Source organism: Xenopus laevis, chromosome 6S (assembly GCF_017654675.1).
Source record: "Xenopus laevis strain J_2021 chromosome 6S, Xenopus_laevis_v10.1, whole genome shotgun sequence".
NCBI lineage: Eukaryota > Metazoa > Chordata > Amphibia > Anura > Pipidae > Xenopus > Xenopus laevis.
This window is the reverse complement of record NC_054382.1, coordinates 61,739,923-61,761,100: the sequence shown is the minus strand read 5'-3', so window position 1 is coordinate 61,761,100 and position 21,178 is coordinate 61,739,923. Positions and strand designations below refer to the sequence as shown.

General features: G+C 42.1%; 1 pseudogene; it reads right to left on the bottom strand.

Annotated features, from left to right (window-relative positions):
- The window catches only part of LOC108719707, a 218,233-nt pseudogene that overhangs the window by 147,896 nt on the left and 49,159 nt on the right, over positions 1–21,178 (bottom strand).

Sequence of the window (21,178 nt, the reverse complement as noted above, 5' to 3'; positions counted from 1 at the left end):
TAAAATACTAACTTGAAAGTTTCATGTCACGGAGAACTCCCATCATGACTGTTTTCTCAGGTTCATTGGGATTTAATCGTTTTACAGCCCCAAGAGTTCTGATATAATATTCCTATAATATTCCTATAATATTGATATAATATTCCTGAAGCCAAAGTCACCAACCCACCTATTAGGTTGTTAGATTCTAGTGAAATGAGAAAGTTAAGACGTAACTTTTATTATGAACTTGAAATACCCATAGTCTATTATGTAAATTAAAAAATTAATAGGCAGTGGCATCTTAAGGAACCAAAAATATGGGAACCTTAGTACACAGCACTCAGGACTGTTGTGTACTGTATTGTTGTAATGCCTTGACGGCTTAAACAACCATGTAGATACAATGGGAGGCATACGAGTTTAGACAGAGGTAAATGGCCATATTGACCCCGGTAAATTATAGCGCCGCAATTCAATACCACCTGGAGCCAGAACACACTCCACTCCTCCAGAACACAACTTTGAATATGGGTTACGGTCCGTTAGGTAGTAGGCTTAATTAGCCCTTGTAGTAACAAGTCTATTAGATCAGCAGTCACTAAAGGTAATCGTGCGCAGTGATCGTTTGTCTGGATCTAAGATGAGCCAGAACCAGAAACCGACCTTCCACCAGTTAAATACGGCACCACTGGAATTAGCCTGTGTGGCTCCTGCCTAGATGAATCGGCTGAAGTGGTGCCACCCGGTAAACAGAGCCGGGGATTTCGTGGCTGATATGCGCAGGTTTCCAGTATTGAGAATGCCTCAGAGTGGATTAATGCAAATAGAAAGTTGCCACCTGTCAGCTGACATTTCTCTGAGTGCCATAAATCAATCCAGCAGAGGACTGAAAGCTATGGGTCTCTCCAAGATATCATTAGTCATTGGAGAAAGCATTATTAACTAAAGAGAGTGAATGGATCTTTCTGATGAACACTCTCAGCCATGACGGATTAAATGAAAGTATTGTTATGAATATGTTCATATAATGAAACCTACACTAAGCCCTGCGTTTCTTCACAAGATATACGCCTTTTGGATCAACATACATATATATTTTTTATTGGCTGCATTCACAAGCATTATCTGGGTATCAATTGGAGGATATAATGACAGGTGAATGTCAGTTTGTATTCAGCTCTTCTGTTAAACATATCTATATTACTTATTGTAACAGTATCCGATCTGAAGATAAGTAGTATCAATAGTTCCTATTCGTTTCTCATTGTTATTACAATTTATAGAGTATTATAGATTATTTTAACACCACTTAACTGATCATTTCCTAGGGAGAGGGATTATGCATAATTTGACACGTCATTTTTTCGGTATATCAACAAACTTTTTCTATTACAGAGATGAGACTTTTAAAATCACCACCTCCTTTTAACACAACGTCTTTATCTGCAATTGGTAAACACTAGGCAGACATATATTACGTCATTAGATGAGCGGCTATAATAATCCATATCCGTTTCCGTGATCGCTGCCTTTGATAAAGCCTGGGATTGCTGGGCGAAAGCACGTCAGGCACTATTGACTCTTTTTTTAATTACAAAAGGCAGGGCATTGGAACTTTTCCTGCACAAGAGGGAATGGACAAATGGAAGGGCGGGCTCCAGGTGGAGGGTAGCTTGGGTACTGGTGGAAGGGTGGTTTCTGGTTGGGACAAACTCATCTTATATCCAGACCAACGATCACCTAGCATGATTACCTTTAGCGACCGCTGACCTAATAGACTTGTTACTACAAGGGCTAATTAAGCCTACTACGTAACGGACCATAACCCATATTCAGAGTTGTGTTCTGGACCTGTGGAAGGGCGGGCTCCCGGTGGTATTGAATTGCGGCACTATAATTTACAGGGGTCAATATGGCTATTTACCTCTGTCTTAACCCATATGTTGCCCATTGTATCTACATGGTTGTATAAGCCGTCAAGGCATTACAACAATACAGTACACAACAGACCCGGGTGCTGTGTATTAAGGTTCCCATATTTATGGTTCTTTAAAATGCCACTGACTATTAATTTTTTAATTTACATAATAGACTATGGGTATTTTAAGTTCATAATAAAAGTTACATTTTAACTTTATCATTTCACTAAAATCTAATGGCCTAATAGGTGGGTTGGTGCGGTTTTATAAGGGTCGCTCCTCTAAGCTCTTATTTGTTCACAAAGTCATAGTTAACCTACAAGTAAGTAATGGTAGATGAACAGTAATCTACTGAGACTCTTGCAAACTTCCCAAAATTTTTGTAACTTATAATGTGAATATGCTTTGCAAACCTCATCATATATATCATTGTTAGGGTTGCCACCTCACCCCTTTAAACCCGAACACATATGGAATACACAGCTTGCATAGCTAATTAGCAATTCATTTAAATGCATGGCTGTACATAAATCTGTTCAGTCTGCATCATGCATCTAAATGAATTGCTAATTAGCCCTGCAGGCCATGTATAACATGTGTTTGGTTTTAAAGGGGCGTGGTGGCAACCATAATCATTGTTATCTTGTGATAACACAAAAAAAACATTTTGCACTCATTTAGGTTTATGCTTGTTACAGCAATGTGCAAAGATAAAGTATATATTAATAATAGGAATCTACTAGCAAATTACAAGTGTGAGGAATAAATTGTGGTTCTGTATCAGAACATGACAAAATACTAGGGGACTGATTTATGAGATGACGTTTTGCTTTTTCTTGTGTTTTTGCTTTTTTATGTGATTGTGATTTTTCTCATTAAAATGCTATAATTCAAGTGATTGCATGTGGTACAATTGCACCTCCTAATTAGTATTACGTTTCAGATTCAGAGCGCAGATTGAACACTGTACTATAGCTGCTGCATTAAGGACTGGGCTGTTTGCATATTGAACTCACATATGCAATTTTCCACTGTATATTGCTGCAAAATTATATGTAATTGATTGGCTTGAAAGCATACAGTTAGGCTTGCTTGTGTGAGACAGGTAGATCCCTATTTACCAATTGCCATGGTGCAACGGATACCTAATTTAATTTCTGGGAGGCCCTGGCACTTCCCCCAGCATGCATATTTTTGAAATGTTAAAGGAAGTGAGAATTGTTCTTACATGCTTTGATAATTGTTCCATACACAGTTTGTAGAGAGTGTCAAACTTGCGACTAATAATTTGGTTATCCCGAAAGCCAACACTTGTCACAAGAGGTTCTTGAATACATGTTGTTTACCTACTCCTAAGTATACAAATAGTTTTAACAACAATGTGAATTATAACATTAAACCTTTAAATGCCACAGAACATAGAATCTACGTTCTGTGGCTGAAGGTGCTGAAATGTCACAGAATGTAGATTCTATGTTCTGCAGCATTTCACATTGCCTCAATCCCCCACCCCTAGGCAACTTGCGGGCCCTTGGGCGTGATCGCCCAGGGGCCCCATAGGCAGCAACAGGCGCATGTGGACCACCTGCCTGCTGCTGCATCTACTTCCTGGACACTCTCACAACCCTACTTACCAGATCCTGCAACATGATCGACTCCTGATCGTCGTGGGACCCTCCTGCCTCTTCTTCAGCTGACTTCAGCCAGGCTAACCCACACATTTTACACACTTACATTTACACTTACACACTCCCACATACATTTTGGAGGTTAAGGGGTGTTTCACACATTCACAACACTCACACATACTTGCACACACACACAGGCATACAACACACAATTTGCCTAGTGTCCACACACATATACCCACTTACACAATTTTATAGCTTTTTTATTTTTATTACTGCATCATGTGTTGTTTTGCCTGAAAAAATTTTTTATAATTGCCATTGCAAATAGTGTATTATTGTATTTTCAGTGCTGCATTAGTTTTGCTCACTTGTTTCTGTCCGTAAAACGTATTTGTCCAAGCCAAAATATTCAAACTTTGTTTCTGACTGTTGACTACATAAATAAAAAAAAAAACATTGATTTTAGTGTTTTTTTATTGAATTTTGGTGATTTTATTGTATTCCGCATTTTTGTTGGTTACTTGGTTTTGTTCATGGAAAGTTTATCTACTGTAAATCCATTTGGGCCTCTCTGTATGTTGCATAGTTTGGTAAATGTATGAATAGTTCATAGTTCAGTAGACCCCTGGCATTCATAATTAGGGTGCTTTATGCCGGCACGTTATGAAATCTGGGTAAAATGCAAACTTTATGCAAAAATTATGTAATTTTCAGAAATTACATAAAAAGCATTATGTTTAGCATAGCTTTGCAGTTTGGTAATTTGCAGTAGAAAGACGTATTTACCTGTTTTAGATTCGGCTGAATATGTACTTTCGGAAAATATATAATTTTCTAGGGTCTTCATACTGTAAGGGGGTCTTATGGCACATAATACACATACCAGATGCTTATATTGTAGCAACCCCTGGCAATCATATTTAGGATGTTTTTTCTTGGTAAGTAATGATACGTGGGTAATATGATGCTGGGGAATTGAAGCATTGGGTCAATTTTCAGGCATTTCACCAAAACTGCTAATTTTGGGAAAGTAGTTTGGAGCACAAAGGCATGGGGGCCCATTTTAGATGGGTGCTTTCCAAAAATCTATGGTTTTGGGAGGTAAAACATTTTTTGTGTTTTTACCCCACAAAAAAATGAAGTAAATGTGTTGATTTTTCACTAGCTGAAGTGACCAACAGGACTATTTGTATGCGCTAACTTCATTTTGGGACCCATAAATGCCAGATACTTTGGTAAACCTATGCACAATGGGCATCAAACTGTTTGGAAGACCCCTGGCAATTATATTCATGATGGTTTTTCTTGGCACATAATGATGCGTGGGCAATATGATGGTGGGAAGTTGAAGCTTTAAGTCAATTTCAGGTATTTCACCAAAACTACAAATTTTCAGAAAGCCTTGGGGCTCAGTAATTTGCATGGGTACCCATATTAAATTTGGCACGATGTATACTTTCCAAAAATATAAATGTTTATGGGGGGTAAACATGTTTTTCTGTGTTTTTACCCCACAAAAAATGAAGTAAATGTGTTGATTTTTTTTTAGCTGAAGTGGCCTACGGACTATTTGTATACGCTAACTTAATTTTGGGGCCTCTAAATGCCATACACTTTGATAATCCTATGCACAATAGGCATAAAACTGTGTACACATGGCAATCATATTTAAGATGTTTTTTCTAGGTACTTAATACTGTGTGGGAGAGGCGTATCAGCAAAGTAAAACCTTTGAAGTGATTTTTCAGAATTTTGGTACATTTCTATAAAATCCGCTAAGTTCAGACAAGTTCAGACAAGCTTTGATGAGTGGTAGTGAGGAGTAGAGAGACATACAGTAGCTACCCACTCTGGAATTGGCAGAATGTGTATTTTTCAAAAGTACATGATTTTCTGGGGTAAACCTACTGTTTTACTACAGAATTTTCTGGCTTTGGAATCTAAGTATGGCGATTTCTGTGTTTGTGCTTTCAAAATTTGGTATTTTACTGCTGGGAGTTTATGGCTGTACAGAAGTCATAAATCTACCTAAAACTATACATATCTGGTATTGGCTTTCCAAATCAGTTGAATTTTTGTGTGTAAAATAAAACAGGTTTATTGCAAGATCCTACAAGGATCTCCTTGTTGCTCCTACAAGGGTTTCTGAGGGAAAACTAAAGGTTTCCCCTCAGAAAATGCCCCTAAATTGAGTGAACACCGAATGTTCCAAAAATGTCTGGCACTGAGTGCAAATGAAATGCGAAATTCTGGCAGCACTTAAAGGGTTTATCTCAATAGCAAGTTGCAACTGATCAAGCCAGATATAGTAGACTTTGCTATGGATTCATGAATTCCAATCCTTCAATAATGATTCTTGGATTTATTGATAATCATTCTTAATCATAAAATCAGGTAATCCCCTCCAAAGGTATAGCCATGGTGCAATCTGATCAATAACAACTAATATTGATCAAATACAAAGAGGGAAAATAATTGTTTTAGTCCGAGTTATCGAAAAAGATTATTGAGTGACCTTTCTTTCTTGAATTGTCTAGTTTAATCGATTATAGTCAGTTTCTTATATGTAATTTTTCACAGTCTCCAGAATTCTGTATCCCAGACCCCCAAAAGAATAACTGGTCTAAGTTATCAAATTAAATAATAGGCCATGGGTTATGTTTTTATGCTTTTACCTTTTTCGCTTTGTTGTAATTCTTGTCATACTACTACAGAGGGACTATTTTAAGTATTTGATTAAAATTCAGACAGCATAAAAAACCTTCACTGGAGCACCTGACTTTTATAATAATGAAAAGTTTGTGCTGTGTAGATTGTCAATACTCCTTTACTAGAACTTAATAAATGTAGTCCATATTCTAAGATCCATACATGTAAAAACAGCAATTACCATCTCTATCACAGATTCACTTTTGTATTCTTACTAGACATGTTGTACTTTAACATATCCCTTGCAATGACACACATATACTAAATTAAAGCCCAAAGATTTAAACTGGGTCAGGGAACTGAAAAGTAAAGGGAGACTTGAAATTAAGTTCTTATTTCTAACAAAAAGGAAAATAGACTAAGAAATAAAAAAAAGTCCTCAAATGGCATTTCCAACCATTTTTGGATGGACCAAAGCAAAAGCTATGGAGCTACTGTATGCCTGGGAAGGGACCTAGCTTCAGGGGGAAAAAACATTTGACTTAGTTTTTTTCTATATTGTCTAGGTTATTGGGGAGGTGGGTTCTGGGGTCTGTAACACTCACAAAATGTTTTATGTTTCCTTCGATTCCCTCCTCCAATGAATAGGCTTACAATAATATTATTATTGATGTCCAATTTAAATGTGTTATTGTATTAAGGTGGTAACAGGTTTTACCAATTTGAAAACATTTGCAGCTTTGTAAACCCTCATTGGAAATGTGTATTTTTGGCAGCACTGAATAAGTATATACAGTATTATCCACCAATAACCACACAATAATTTAACTGACTATGTATGCAGTATATTCTCTTATACTTTTGAATATTGTAAAAAATCATGTGTCCTGTGTGCTGCCCTTGAGAGGCCAGCGTGGTTTGTGAAATATAGATTATTTAGATTGCCCTGCCAGAGCCTGCTGTTGATTGCTATGTTGTGATTTATGTTATAACCACAGGGAATTTTCCTTTGTTGAGTGCATTTTTAACATGTTGTTTTAAAAAAAATTGTAACAGCGCTACGTTTATTGCAGGAAAACTCATTTTTATACCAGCTGGATTTTACTACTAAAAATGCAGTAGCCATTAAAATCCAAATTTGTTGGTATTGTACAAATTGCATATTGTCACGGTTGGCACCCTAAATTCAAAACCGGTGCCAAGCACCCTGGTCTCGGCTCGTGCTTCTGCCCGTAGCAGCTGCCTTTGGCCTTGGGAGGAGCCCTCAGCTACTCAGATGCTGCCAGGTCTTATAACAAGAGGTGCAAGGCGAGGGGTTCTGAACAGGCAAAGGGGCACAACGGTATGCAAAGTCTTTGGACAGAAGGTCGCGGGACAAGGAGTAAGACAGAATCGTAGTGAGATTTAGGTCGGGGCAGGCAGAGTACAAACAAAGTCAGGCAGGCAAGGGTCAAAACCAGGAAGTCAATCAGAAGGATTAGGCAGAAGAGGTAGTCGGTAATCAGGCAGGGGGGCAGGATACTAGAGTTTAGAATCGTCAAAAGCCAGGCAGAGGTCAAAAACAGATAACAGGAACAGAATACAGATTTCAGCAAATAGCTCAGAAGCACAGGTATAAACCTATCACGGGCAAAGACATGTAGCTTTAATAAGCTATTTATACTTTCAAATTTCGCGCTGGTGTCATACAAATCTTGCAGAGGCGGCCACGCGCACCCTAAAGAGCAGGCATCCGTGCCGTCCCCCCACTAGACCACCAGGTATGATTGTTACATTACCCCCCCTCTAGGGGGGGCCACTGGACCCCAGGTTTCTCATGAAACTTTAGGTGGAACTGTTTCCTGAGACGATCAGCCCTAATGTCACCAACTGGAACCCAATAATTCTTCTCAGGACCATAGCCCTTCCATTTAACTAGATATTGTAACTTACCCCGCACTAGGCGAGAATCAAGGAACTCTTGGACAATAAATTCAGGCTGACCCTCTACTAACATTGGGGGAGGAAAAGACTGCTGGCAAACCTGTGTGGCAGGTTTTAGGATAGAAACATGAAATTAATTAGAAATTTTTAAATTATCAGGGAGTTATGGCGAACAGAAGAAGGGTTAATTATTTCAATGATGGGATATGGACCAATAAACCTGGGCACCAACTTGAGAGAGGGGACCTTAAAGGGATCCTGTCATCGGAAAACATGTTTTTTTCAAAACGCTTCAATTAATAGTGCTGCTCCAGCAGAATTCTGCACTGAAATCCATTTCTCAAAAGAGAAAACAGATTTTTTCATATTCAATTTTGAAATCTGACATGGGGCTAGACATTTTGTCAATTTCCCAGCTGCCCCCAGTCATGTGAATTGTGCCTGCACTTTAGGAGAGAAATGCTTTCTGGCAGGCTGCTGTTTTTCCTTCTCAATGTAACTGAATGTGTCTCAGTGGGACATGGGTTTTTACTATTGAGTGCTGTTCTTAGATCTACCAGGCAGCTGTTATCTTGTGTTATGGAGCTGCTATCTGGTTACCTTCCCATTGTTCTTTTGTTTGGCTGCTGGGGGGAAAAGGGAGGGGGTGATATCACTCTAACTTGCAGTACAGCAGTAAAGAGTGATTGAAGTTTATCAGAGCACAAGTCACATGACTTGGGGCAGCTGGGAAATTGACAATATGTCTAGCCCCATGTCAGATTTTAAAATTGAATATAAAAAAATCTGTTTGCTCTTTTGAGAAATGGATTTCAGTGCAGAATTCTGCTGGAGCAGCACTATTAACTGATTCATTTTGAAAAATTTTTTTTCCCCATGACAGTATCCCTTTAAGTATGATGTTTTTTGTAGATAACCAAACAGAGTCTCCTACCTGCTATTTGGGTGTCTCTCTACGCGACCTATTGGCTGCATTCTTCTGAGCAGCCGTAGCTGCAGAAAGAGTAGTGCAGCCCAGACCAAATTTTGGCAAACTGTTTGACAGAAGAATTGACAGAGGGTACAGAGGACAATTAACCAGAAAAAGAAAATGCTTTGGGATGTAAACCATTAACAATAAAGAATGGAGATTCACCAGTGGAAAAATGAGTTGCATTGTTGTAAGCAAATTCTGCCCAGGGTAATAGTTCAGCCCATGAGGACTGGCTATAAGACACATAACACCTTAGAAATTGTTCAAGGGACTGATTAACCCTTTCAGTTTGACCATTGGTTTGAGGATGATATGCGACAATGCGAAAATGACAATTCAATTACAACCAAAGAGCAGAATGTTTGCCAAAATTTTGAAACAAACTGTACCCTCTATCAGAAATAATATTAAATGGAAAACCATGTAACTTAAAAATATTAGAAATGAATAGCTCAGCCAAGGTTTTGGCAGAAGGGAGGTGTGGGAGGTAAATGAAGTGGCTCATTTTGCTGAACCTATCCACCATCACCCAAATCACAGTTTTCCCCTGAGAAGGGGGAAGATCAGGGGCGCTCCACCAATGAGGCGAGTTGAGACACTCGCCTCAGGCGGCAGCGCCCCCCTGGTTACCAGGGGTGGCAAAAATGCGCTCCTGGTAACTAAGAGCCCACCATACGTTGCGAGACAAAAGGGACAGTGTCTTAGTGATGCCAGGATGTCCCACCATTTTAGAATCGTGGGCTTCACCTAAAACCTGTTCCCCAAAATCCTCAGGTACAAATAACCTCCCGGGGGCAGTTTCTACAGGGGCAGAAGATTGAACTGAGGATAATAGTGTGGCAAGGTCTGATCCCAGAGCTGCCACAATTAATTCACTTGGAATGATGGGAATGCACTCACTAGAATTAGATGAGATGGATTCAAAACTTCTAGAGAGTGCATCCGCCTTAGTGTTTTTGGAACCTGGCCTAAATGTAAGAGAAAAATTAAACCAGGTAAAAAACAAAGCCCATCTGGCCTGCCTAGGATTCAACCGTCTAGCAGACTCAATATACAGTAGGTTTTTATTGTCAGTAAAGACCGTTATCATATGCTTAGCCCCCTCCAACAGGTGTCGCCATTCCTCAAAGGCCTACTTGATGCACAAGGGTGCACCTTGTTGGTTATTGGATGCCTTTGGGAAAGGACTGCCCCTGCCCCAACCTCTGAGGCATCTACTTCGACAATGAAAGGAAGAATGGTGTCGGGGTAACGAAGAATGGGGGCAGACACAAACTCTTTTTTGAGGAATTCAAAGGCTTGAATAGCCTCGGGGGGCCACATGCTCGGATCTGCACCCTTTTTTGTTAGATCAGAGATAGGAGCCACTATCAGGGAAAAGTTTTTAATAAACTGACGATAATAGTTGGCAAAACCTAAAAATTTTTGGGTTGCACAAAAAGAAAGAGGTTGGGCCCAGTCAAGTACAGCTTTAACTTTCCCAGGATCCATTTCCAGACCCTTACTGGAGATATTGAACCCCAAAAATTGAACAGAAGAAACTTCAAAGGTGCACTTCTCAAGTTTACCAAAGAGGTTATTCTCTCTTAAACCTAAATACTTCCCGAGCATGTTTTTGATGGTCATAAAGGTTAGAGGAGAAAATTAGAATAGCGTCAAGATAGACCACTACGAATAACCCCAGGGTTTTTGTCAACAGCTAATATCCTCATAGGAGGATTTAAAGAGGTTAAAGGAATATTTAACCTTACTGCGAATGCAGCATCCAAAAAATTCCCTTCCGTCCCAGAATCCACAAAAGCAGAAAACTTGACATAATGGTATCATAATCCTAGAGGAAGAATGGGGAGAGGAAATTTATTGACCCAAATGGAGCTCCCCTTCTCCATTTGGCCTTGGAAGTTTCCCAGCCTCTTAGGACATTGATTTAGAAAATGACCCTTTTCCCCACAGTAAATGCATAACACTTGAGACCACCTGCGAACCCTTTCCTCAGGAGTTAGATGGGATATGCCCAATTGCATGGGTTCCTCCTGAGGTAGAGGCACAGAGGGATTAGGAGGTTTGACACTGGTAACCACATTAGAAAAAGAAAATTTAACATTGGTAAGACCATTAAGATAGGAAGTACCCCTCTCACCCCTTCTTTCCCTCTGTCTTCTATCTACCTGGATGGCAAGAGACACGAGATCATCCAAATTGGTAGATAGAGGGTAATTCACCAAGCTGTCTTTAACAGAATCAGAAAGCCCTATCCGGAACTGGCTACGAAGAACCGTGTCGTTCCAACCAGTTTCTAATTTATGAATCGCGGAATCGGCAGATGATGCACGATCCGGGTCATCGTAGAGTATCGCCATGTTGTTAAAGAAGGTTTCAAGGGAAGAATGGGCAGGATCAGAGAAGGGTAATCTTAGGGCCCAAATTTGGGGATCGCCCTGTAACAGGGTCATTACAAATCTTACTTTTTCCTCACCAGTGACAAAGTATTGCAGGAAAAAGATAAGATACAATTTACATGCCTCCTGGAAGACAAAGAATTAAGATCTATCCCCATTAAATTTCTCGGGGAACACAATTTTGGGCTCATGGGTTTTAGGGACGTTACCCATCATGACAGAAGAACCCACAGGAACGGCCACAGGAGGGATGACTACTGGACTTGGAGACTATAAGGAAGTATCCAGTCGACGGGTCAGATTATGGAAACCTTGCATTAGTTATTCCTGCTTCCGTTCATGATCATACCAAGCGCTGTAGCAGAGTTGTGAGGAGCGCTTCAGTGGTGGAAGGAGCAGCGGCAGCAGCGGCGTGACCTTCTTCATCCATGGCCCGTGATAATGTTACGGTTGGCACCCTAAATTCAGAACCGATGCCAAGCACCCTGTTCTCGGCTCGTGCTTCTGCCTGTAGCAGCGCCTTTGGCCTCGGGAGAAGCCCTCAGCAACTCAGATGCCGCCAGGTCTTATAACGAGAGGTGCAAGGCGAGGGGTTCGGAACAGGCAAAGGGGCACAACGGTATGCAAAGTCATTGGGCAGAAGGTCGCGGTACAAGGAATACGACAGAATCGTAGTCAGATCAGGCCGGGTCGGGGTAAGCAGAGTACAAACAAAGTCAGGCAGGCAAGGGTCAAACCAGGAAGTCAATCAGAAGGATTAGGCAGAAGAGGTAATCGATAATCACGCAGGGGTCAGTATACTAGAGAATCGTCAAAAGCCAGGCAGAGGTCAAATACAGATAACAGGAACAGAATACAGATTTCAGCAAAAAGCTCAGAAGCACCAGGTATAAACCTATCACGGGCAAAGTCCTGTAGCTTTAATAAGCTATTTATACTTTCAGATTTAACGCCATTGCGCGCTGGAGTCATCACGCCAGCCCACCAGCGCCTACAAATCTCGCAGAGGTGCGCGAGACATACATACTTTTACATACACTACCAATATTCTCAAAGGCATTTTGGTCGCAAACTTTGCGAGGAAGTTGTTGAGGTCTTTAGTCAGTCATAAATGGTGTAAACATGGTGGCTAGCATTTGCAAAGGTGTTTGCAATGTTTTTGTGTGCTAACAAAACATATTACATTCCTCCAATAGCATTTAGGAGTTGTCCATTTGACTAAGGAGAAGGCCAAGGAGGGGAATGTAATAAAAGTCATGAACAGGTAAAAAAATAATTAAACAAAGAATAAAAACTTGCATTTCAGAATGTAATATTTTTCATAAGGCAAGCAACTTTTTCAGTAAGAAGCTTTATTACATACACTGCGTACTGGCACAAATTATAAAATTTGCCGTTTTATCCGGGTTTGCAAGTTATATTAAGATTGCGCAAAGGAAAAATTCATAAATTTTTTGTAAGTCTTATTTATAGACTTGCAATTTTAATTAGAGAATAAGAGAATGCTTATTTAAGGGGTGGTATACTCCCTTTTTAAGGAAATGAGCTGAACATACTTTTGACTAACAAAACATTTTTTTGTGATTAAAAATAGTCAAGAAGTATGATGATCATCATCATTATTATTCACTGTGCTTATGTTACAAAGTGTATATATTGCCCCATGCTTTGCATCATATCTGTATCCTGCACCATAATTATTCTTCACATAGTTATCCAGTGATTTATTGTGATACTGTTCATACAGAAGTTCTTTGTCCCAGTTTAAGACGCATTGAATTGGAAGCTCATCCACTGTCATCCTGTTACATATTCTTAAACTTTTACTTGCAGACCACCAGTAAACTGTGAATTACCCATCCGCCGCATTCTAATTGTAACCCTATTCTGATTCAGTGCAAATCAGAATATGAAGTACCCTTGTCCATATCAACTACATCTACATCTGTGAATATGAATTGTGGCTTCTTGCTCTTCTTGCACTGCAGTATAATGTAAATCTGCTGAGCACACAATACATTACTCCATAAAACACCAGCCACATTAAATTTCCATCTGTTTTAAATCTATCACAATTTTTTTTTAAAAAAAGACTGTACAACTAAAAATGTGCACAAGAGAAATAAAAATGAATTCAAACCAAGGGATTCTCAGTTGAATTCAAACCAAGGGATTATCAGTATAAGCAACTTTTTCAGGATTAGGGCTTTTACACATTGGTGTTTTTTCCTGCATTTTTTAGGCATTTAACATTAGGGATGTCGCGGACTGTTCGCCCGCGAACTAATTCGCGCGAACATCGACTGTTCGCGTCCGCCGAATGTTCGCGAACGTCGCGCGTTCGCCAATTTGGGTTCGCCTTAGCTGGCGCTTATTTTTGACCTCTCACCCCAGACCAGCAGATACATGGCAGCCAATCAGGAAGCTCTCCCTCCTGGACCACCCCCACACCCCCTGGACCACTCCCCTTCCATATATAAACTGAAGCCCTGCAGCGTTTTTTCATTCTGCCTGTGTGTGCTTGGAAGAGCTAGTGTAGGGAGAGAGCTGTTTAGTGATTTGAGGGACAGTTGATAGTAACTTTGCTGGCTAGTAATCTACTTGATACTGCTCTGTATTGTAGGGACAGAACTCTGCAGGGATTTGAGGGACATTTTAGGTTAGGTAGCTTTGCTGGCTAGTAATCTACCTTCTACTGCAGTGCTCTGTATGTAGCTGCTGTGGGCAGCTGTCCTGCTGCTGATCTCTCATCTGCTGACTGCTGCCTGTAACCCAATAGTCCTTGTAAGGACTGCTTTTATTTTCTTTTTTGTTTTTTTACTTTGCTACTATAAGAGCCCAGTGCTATTAGTCTAGCTGTGTTGGGGAGTGGGACTGGTGTGCTGCTCCTAGTAGTTCAGCACCAACCAGAGTAATTTTTTTTTTTAATATACATATATATATTTTTTTATTTTACTTATCTTACTGTTCTTTAACGTGTCCAGTGCTGTTTGCTGTTCTTCATAGTAGTGCACCAATAGTAGTGCACTTGCAGGCATTGTTTGCCCAGTGTGTTCTTCAAACAACTGCCACCTAGCTGTGTGAGCTTGTTCACATTCTGTCTAAATATCAATAATAATACCGTCTCCAGAAACACCACCTGAGTGACGTTTTCCAAGCAGCAATATTATATTCCGTATCCACTGCTGTAGTGTATACGTTGACCTTGCAGGCATTGTTTGCCCAGTGTGTTCTTCAAACAACTGCCACCTAGCTGTGTGAGCTTTTTCACATTCTGTCTAAATATCAATAATAATACCGTCTCCAGAAACACCACCTGAGTGACGTTTTCCAAGCAGCAATAATATATTCCGTATCCACTGCTGTAGTGTATACGTTGACCTTGCAAGCATTGTTTGCCCAGTGTGTTCTTCAAACAACTGCCACCTAGCTGTGTGAGCTTTTTCACATTCTGTCTAAATATCAATAATAATACCGTCTCCAGAAACACCACCTGAGTGACGTTTTCCAAGCAGCAATAATATATTCCGTATCCACTGCTGTAGTGTATACGTTGACCTTGCAGGCATTGTTTGCCCAGTGTGTTCTTCAAACAACTGCCGCCTAGCTGTGTGAGCTTTTTCACATTCTGTCTAAATATCAATAATAATACCATCTCCAGAAACACCACCTGAGTGACGTTTTCCAAGCAGCAATAATATATTCCGTATCCACTGCTGTAGTGTATACGTTGACCTTGCAGGCATTGTTTGCCCAGTGTGTTCTTCAAACAACTGCCGCCTAGCTGTGTGAGCTTTTTCACATTCTGTCTAAATATCAATAATAATACCGTCTCCAGAAACACCACCTGAGTGACGTTTTCCAAGCAGCAATAATATATTCCGTATCCATTGCTGTAGTGTATACGTTGACCTTGCAGGCATTGTTTGCCCAGTGTGTTCTTCAAACAACTGCCACCTAGCTGTGTGAGCTTTTTCACATTCTGTCTAAATATCAATAATAATACCGTCTCCAGAAACATCACCTGAGTTGTTGTTGTTGTTTTAAAAAAAATGCCAGGCAAAGGCAGGCCGCCACGCAGAGGCACTAGGGGCCGTGCTGCTATGCTATCCTGTGGCCCTAGGAAATTGCCCAGTTTTACAAAGGCAATTACCCTGAACTCCCAAAATGCTGAAGAGGTAGTTGACTGGCTTACACAGCACACCCCATCCTCTACCGTTTCTAACTTTGCCACAACATCCTCATCCTCCTCTGCTATGGGCACCCCACGTAACACTTCCTCCACCATCGGCGCCCCTTCTTCACTGGAGTCAGAGGAGTTATTTACACATGAGTTTCTTGAACTGAGTGATGCGCAACCATTATTGGCAGAAGAAGATGAAGGAGATGAGGACGTTACACCAGATATAATTCTGGCAGACAACACAACAGAGATGGACATAATGAGTGATGAGGAGGTCCCCACTGCTGCTTCCTTCTGTGAGCTGTTAGAAGAAATTGATGCATCTGAGGAGAATGATGATGAGGAGATTGATGTTTTGTGGGTGCCCAGTAGAAGAGAGCAAGAGGAGGATAGTTCAGATGGAGAGACGGAGAGTCAGAGAGGCAGGAGGAGAATAAGACTTAGAAGAAGCAGGGAGGACAGCTCGCAGGGAACAGTAGGGCAACAACATGTATCGGCACCTGTGGTCAGCCGGCCAACGCACCCGCCATTGCCTCCAACTTCTACTGTTACCGCCAGATTGCCAGCTTCAAAAAGCTCAGCAGTGTGGGATTTGTTTAATGTGTGTGCCTCTGACAAAAGCGTTGTAATTTGCAATGAGTGCAGTCAGAAACTGAGTCTTGGGAAGCCCAACACCCACATAGGTACAACTTCTATGCGAAGGCACATGAACGGCAAGCACAAAGCACTATGGGAGCAACACCTCAAAGGCAGCAGACAAACTAAAAGCCACCCTCCTTCTGGTCCAGCATCTTACTGCTCTACCTCTGCTGTCCTTGACCCGTCTGAACCACCCTCCACTCCGCCTTCCACCTTGACCACCAGTTCCCAGTCATCTGCCCCCAGCCAAGTTTCTGTGAGGGCCATGTTTGAGCGTAAGAAGCTAATGTCTGCGAGTCACCCCCTTGCCCGGCGTCTGACAGCTGGCTTGTCTGCACTCTTAGCCCGCCAGCTTTTACCATACCAGCTGGTGGACTCTGAGGCCTTCCGCAAATTTGTAGCAATTGGGACACCGCAGTGGAAGGTACCCAGCCGCAATTTTTTTTCCAAGAAGGGAATACCACACCTGTACCACCATGTGCAGAGCCAAGTCACCGCATCTCTGTCACTTAGTGTTGGGGCAAAGGTCCATATGACTACTGACGCATGGTCCTCCAAGCATGGTCAGGGCAGGTATGTCACCTACACTGCCCACTGGGTGAACTTGCTTATGGCTGGGAAGCAGGGAATGCGTGGCTCAACAACAACAGTGGAGTTGGTGTCACCGCCACGGATTGCACGCGGTTCTGCCACCACCTCTACTCCTCCTTCGCTCTCTACCTCGTCTTCTTCCTCTGCTTCCTCCTCCTCTGCTGCTGGGTCCTCCTCCTCCACACCTGTGCACCCCCAGCTCCCCCTAGGCTATTCGACGTGCCAGGTACGCCGTTGTCATGCTGTCTTGGGGATGACGTGCCTGGAAAGCAGAAACCATACCGGATCTGTACTCCTGTGATCTCTGCAGTCACAGGCCGATCGGTGGCTGACTCCGGTGTGACAACGGAAGCAATCTGTTGGCAGCACTGAGACTGGGCAATTTAACACATGTGCCCTGCATGGCACATGTTCTGAATTTAATAGTCCAACGTTTTGTCTCAAAGTACCCAGGATTCCAGGACATTCTCAGGCAGTCCAGGAAGGTGTCGGCCCATTTCAGACGTTCCTACACAGCCATGGCACGCCTTGCTGACATTCAGCAGCGGTACAACATGCCAGTCAGGCGTTTAATTTGCGACAGCCAGACTCGCTGGAATTCAACGCTCCTCATGTTTGAACGTCTGCTGCAACAACAAAGAGCCGTCAATGAATACCTGTTTGAACTGGGTGGTAGGACTGGATCTGCAGAGCTGGGGATTTTTTTCCCCCGTTACTGGGTGCTTATGCGCGATGCCTGCAGGCTCATGCGCCCTTTTGAAGAGGTTACAAACATGGTCAGTCGCACCGAAGGCACCATCAGCGACCTAATACCCTTTGCTTTCTTCCTGGAGCGTGCCGTGCGACGAGTGACAGATGAGGCTGTAGACCAGCGTGACGAGGAGCAGGAAGCGCACGATTTCTGGTCGGAATCACCAGAACGAGCCCAGGCACCTGCTGGGTGTCAGAAGTGGAGTCAGAGAAGGATGGTGGCTTTGTGGAGGAGGAGGACCAACAGGAGCAGGCTTCCCAGGGGGCTTGTGGTGACCTTTTGGGGACCCCTGGTCTTGTACGTGGCTGGGGGGAGGAGACCGTGGATGATATAGTCCTTGATAACGAGGAAGCGGAGATGGATACCTCTGCATCCAACCTTGTGAGAATGGGGTCTTTCATGCTGTCATGCCTGTTGAAGGACCCCCGTATCAAGAGGCTTAAGGAGAAGGACCTGTACTGGGTCGCAACGCTACTAGACCCTCGGTACAAGCATAAAGTGGCAGAAATGTTACCAACGTACCACAAGTCCGAAAGGATGCTGCATTTACAAACCAGCCTGCAAAACATGTTGTACAATGCTTTTAAGGGTGATGTCACTTCAGGAACTCATCAACATTCCAGGGGCAGAGGTGCCAGTAATCCTGCCACGAGCGCACCTGCAAGGACAATGCACTTTGGCCACTCTGTAACGTCAGACATGCAAAGGTTTTTCAGTCCAAGGCAGCGCCAGAACCCTTCTGGATCCACCCTCAAAGAACGCCTCGACCGGCAGGTAGCGGACTACCTGGCATTAACTGCAGATATCGACACTCTGAGGAGCGATGAACCCCTGGACTACTGGGTGCGCAGGCTTGATCTGTGGCCAGAGCTGTCACAATTTGCCATGAACCTCTTGTCTTGCCCCGCCTCAAGTGTCCTCTCAGAAAGGACCTTCAGTGCAGCAGGAGGGATTGTAACTGAGAAGAGAACTCGCCTAGGTCACAAAAGTGTGGATTACCTGACCTTTATTAAAATGAACGAGGCATGGATCTCGGAGGGTTACTGCACGCCGGAAGACTTGTTCTGACTCCCCATGCAGCTGTCCTTCTCTGCACGCCGCATGACTCCACACACAGCTGTCCTTTAGCGTCCTCCTCCCTCCGCCACCGTTACAAACTAGGGTGCAAACCCTACTGGTTTCATTTTAATCAAAACTTTTTGGACAGGTAAATCCTGAGTTTTTCTGGCCTCTGTGCTTCAGTGGCTGCAACCAAAAAAATTAATATTTTCAGCATTTATATGGCATATTTTTTCTGGCCTCTGTGCTTCAGTGGCTGCGACAAAATTTTTTTATATTTTTAGCATTTATATGGCATATTTTTTCTGGCCTCTGTGCTTCAGTGGCTGAGACAAAAAAAAATTAATATTTTCAGCATTTATATGGCATATTTTTTCTGGCCTCTGTGCTTCAGTGGCTGCGACAATTTTTTTTTATATTTTTAGCATTTATATGGCATATTTTTTCTGGCCTCTGTGCTTCAGTGGCTGCGACAAAAAAAAATTAATATTTTCAGCATTTATATGGCATATTTTTTCTGGCCTCTGTGCTTCAGTGGCTGCGACAAAATTTTTTTTATATTTTTAGCATTTATATGGCATATTTTTTCTGGCCTCTGTGCTTCAGTGGCTGCGACAAAAAATTTTTTATATTTTCAGCATTTATATGGCATATTTTTTCTGGCCTCTGTGCTTCAGTGGCTGCGACAAAAAAAACATAATTTTTCAGGAAAGTACACATGCCTAATTTTTCAGGGTTCTGCAACAGTGGCAAAATCGCATCTTTTATGGTCACAGGTAGGTGGTAGGTAGTAGACCAAAACTGGGCCCACACTGCAGAATCAGTGTTTTTTGGTTCACTTCACTGTACATTGAATTACCTCTGCCTGACCGTGCACGTGCGCACAAGCACGGTGACTGCTAAACACACCACTACAGAAATATTGCCACCAACAGGACGAACATCCTGGAGGTGACAAGCAACTAGTAATTAAAAACTATTATTTGCTCACTTGACGGTATCATTCATTAAAGCTCTTTGCGTTTTTTTGCGTTGCAGTAAGCGCCGCGTTTTGTCTTTGCGTGTGAACAGGCTGTAACCTTTACACGACTTGATTGGCATGTAGACGCCGGACGTTTTAAAGCAGTTTATTACACAAGTTTAGAAATGTAGTGTGATTTCTGCCCTTTACAGAACTCTGCAAGGATTTGATGGACATTTTAGGTTAGGTAGCTTTGCTGGCTAGTAATCTACCTTCTACTGCAGTGCTCTGTATGTAGCTGCTGTGGGCAGCTGTCCTGCTGCTGATCTCTCATCTGCTGACTGCTGCCTGTAACCCAATAGTCCTTGTAAGGACTGCTTTTATTTTCTTTTTTGTTTTTTTTTACTTTGCTACTGTAAGAGCCCAGTGCTATTAGTCTAGCTGTGTTGGGGAGTGGGACTGGTGTGCTGCTCCTCCTAGTAATTCACCACTACCAGCACCAACCAGAGTCAAAATTGTTACAAAGTATCTTATTTGCACCTGTTAGCTGTTCTGAGCTCTCTGCCAAAAGCTAATTAAGTTAGAAACTGTTTTTTTTCTGGCTGTTCAGTTCAGAGAAAAGACGGACTGGTGTGCTGCTCCTCCTAGTAGTTCACCACTACCAGCACCAACCAGAGTCAAAATTGTTACAAAGTATCTTATTTGCACCTGTTAGCTGTTCTGAGCTCTCTGCCAAAAGCTAATTAAGTTAGAAACTGTTTTTTTCTGGCTGTTCAGTTCAGAGAAAAGAGGGACTGGTGTGCTGCTCCTCCTAGTAGTTCACCACTACCAGCACCAACCAGAGTCAAAATTGTTACAAAGTATCTTATTTGCACCTGTTAGCTGTTCTGAGCTCTCTGCCAAAAGCTAATTAAGTTAGAAACTGTTTTTTTTCTGGCTGTTCAGTTCAGAGAAAAGAGGGACTGGTGTGCTGCTCCTCCTAGTAGTTCACCACTACCAGCACCAACCAGAGTCAAAATTGTTACAAAGTATCTTATTTGCACCTGTTAGCTGTTCTGAGCTCTCTGCCAAAAGCTAATTAAGTTAGAAACTGTTTTTTTTCTGGCTGTTCAGTTCAGAGAAAAGAGGGACTGGTGTGCTGCTCCTCCTAGTAGTTCACCACTACCAGCACCAACCAGAGTCAAAATTGTTACAAAGTATCTTATTTGCACCTGTTAGCTGTTCTGAGCTCTCTGCCAAAAGCTAATTAAGTTAGAAACTGTTTTTTTTCTGGCTGTTCAGTTCAGAGAAAAGAGGGACTTTCCAGTACAAAAGAGGGACAGGGGGTTGAGTGGTCAAAAGAGGGACAGTTGGGAGGTATGCAAGTGCCACCTAGCTGTGTGAGCTTTTTTCACATTCTGTCTAAATAACAATAATAATTCCGTGTCCGTAAACATCACCTGAGTGATGTTTTTACAGCAGCAATAATATATTCCGTATCCACTACTGTATACGTTGCCCTTGCAGGCATTGTTTGCC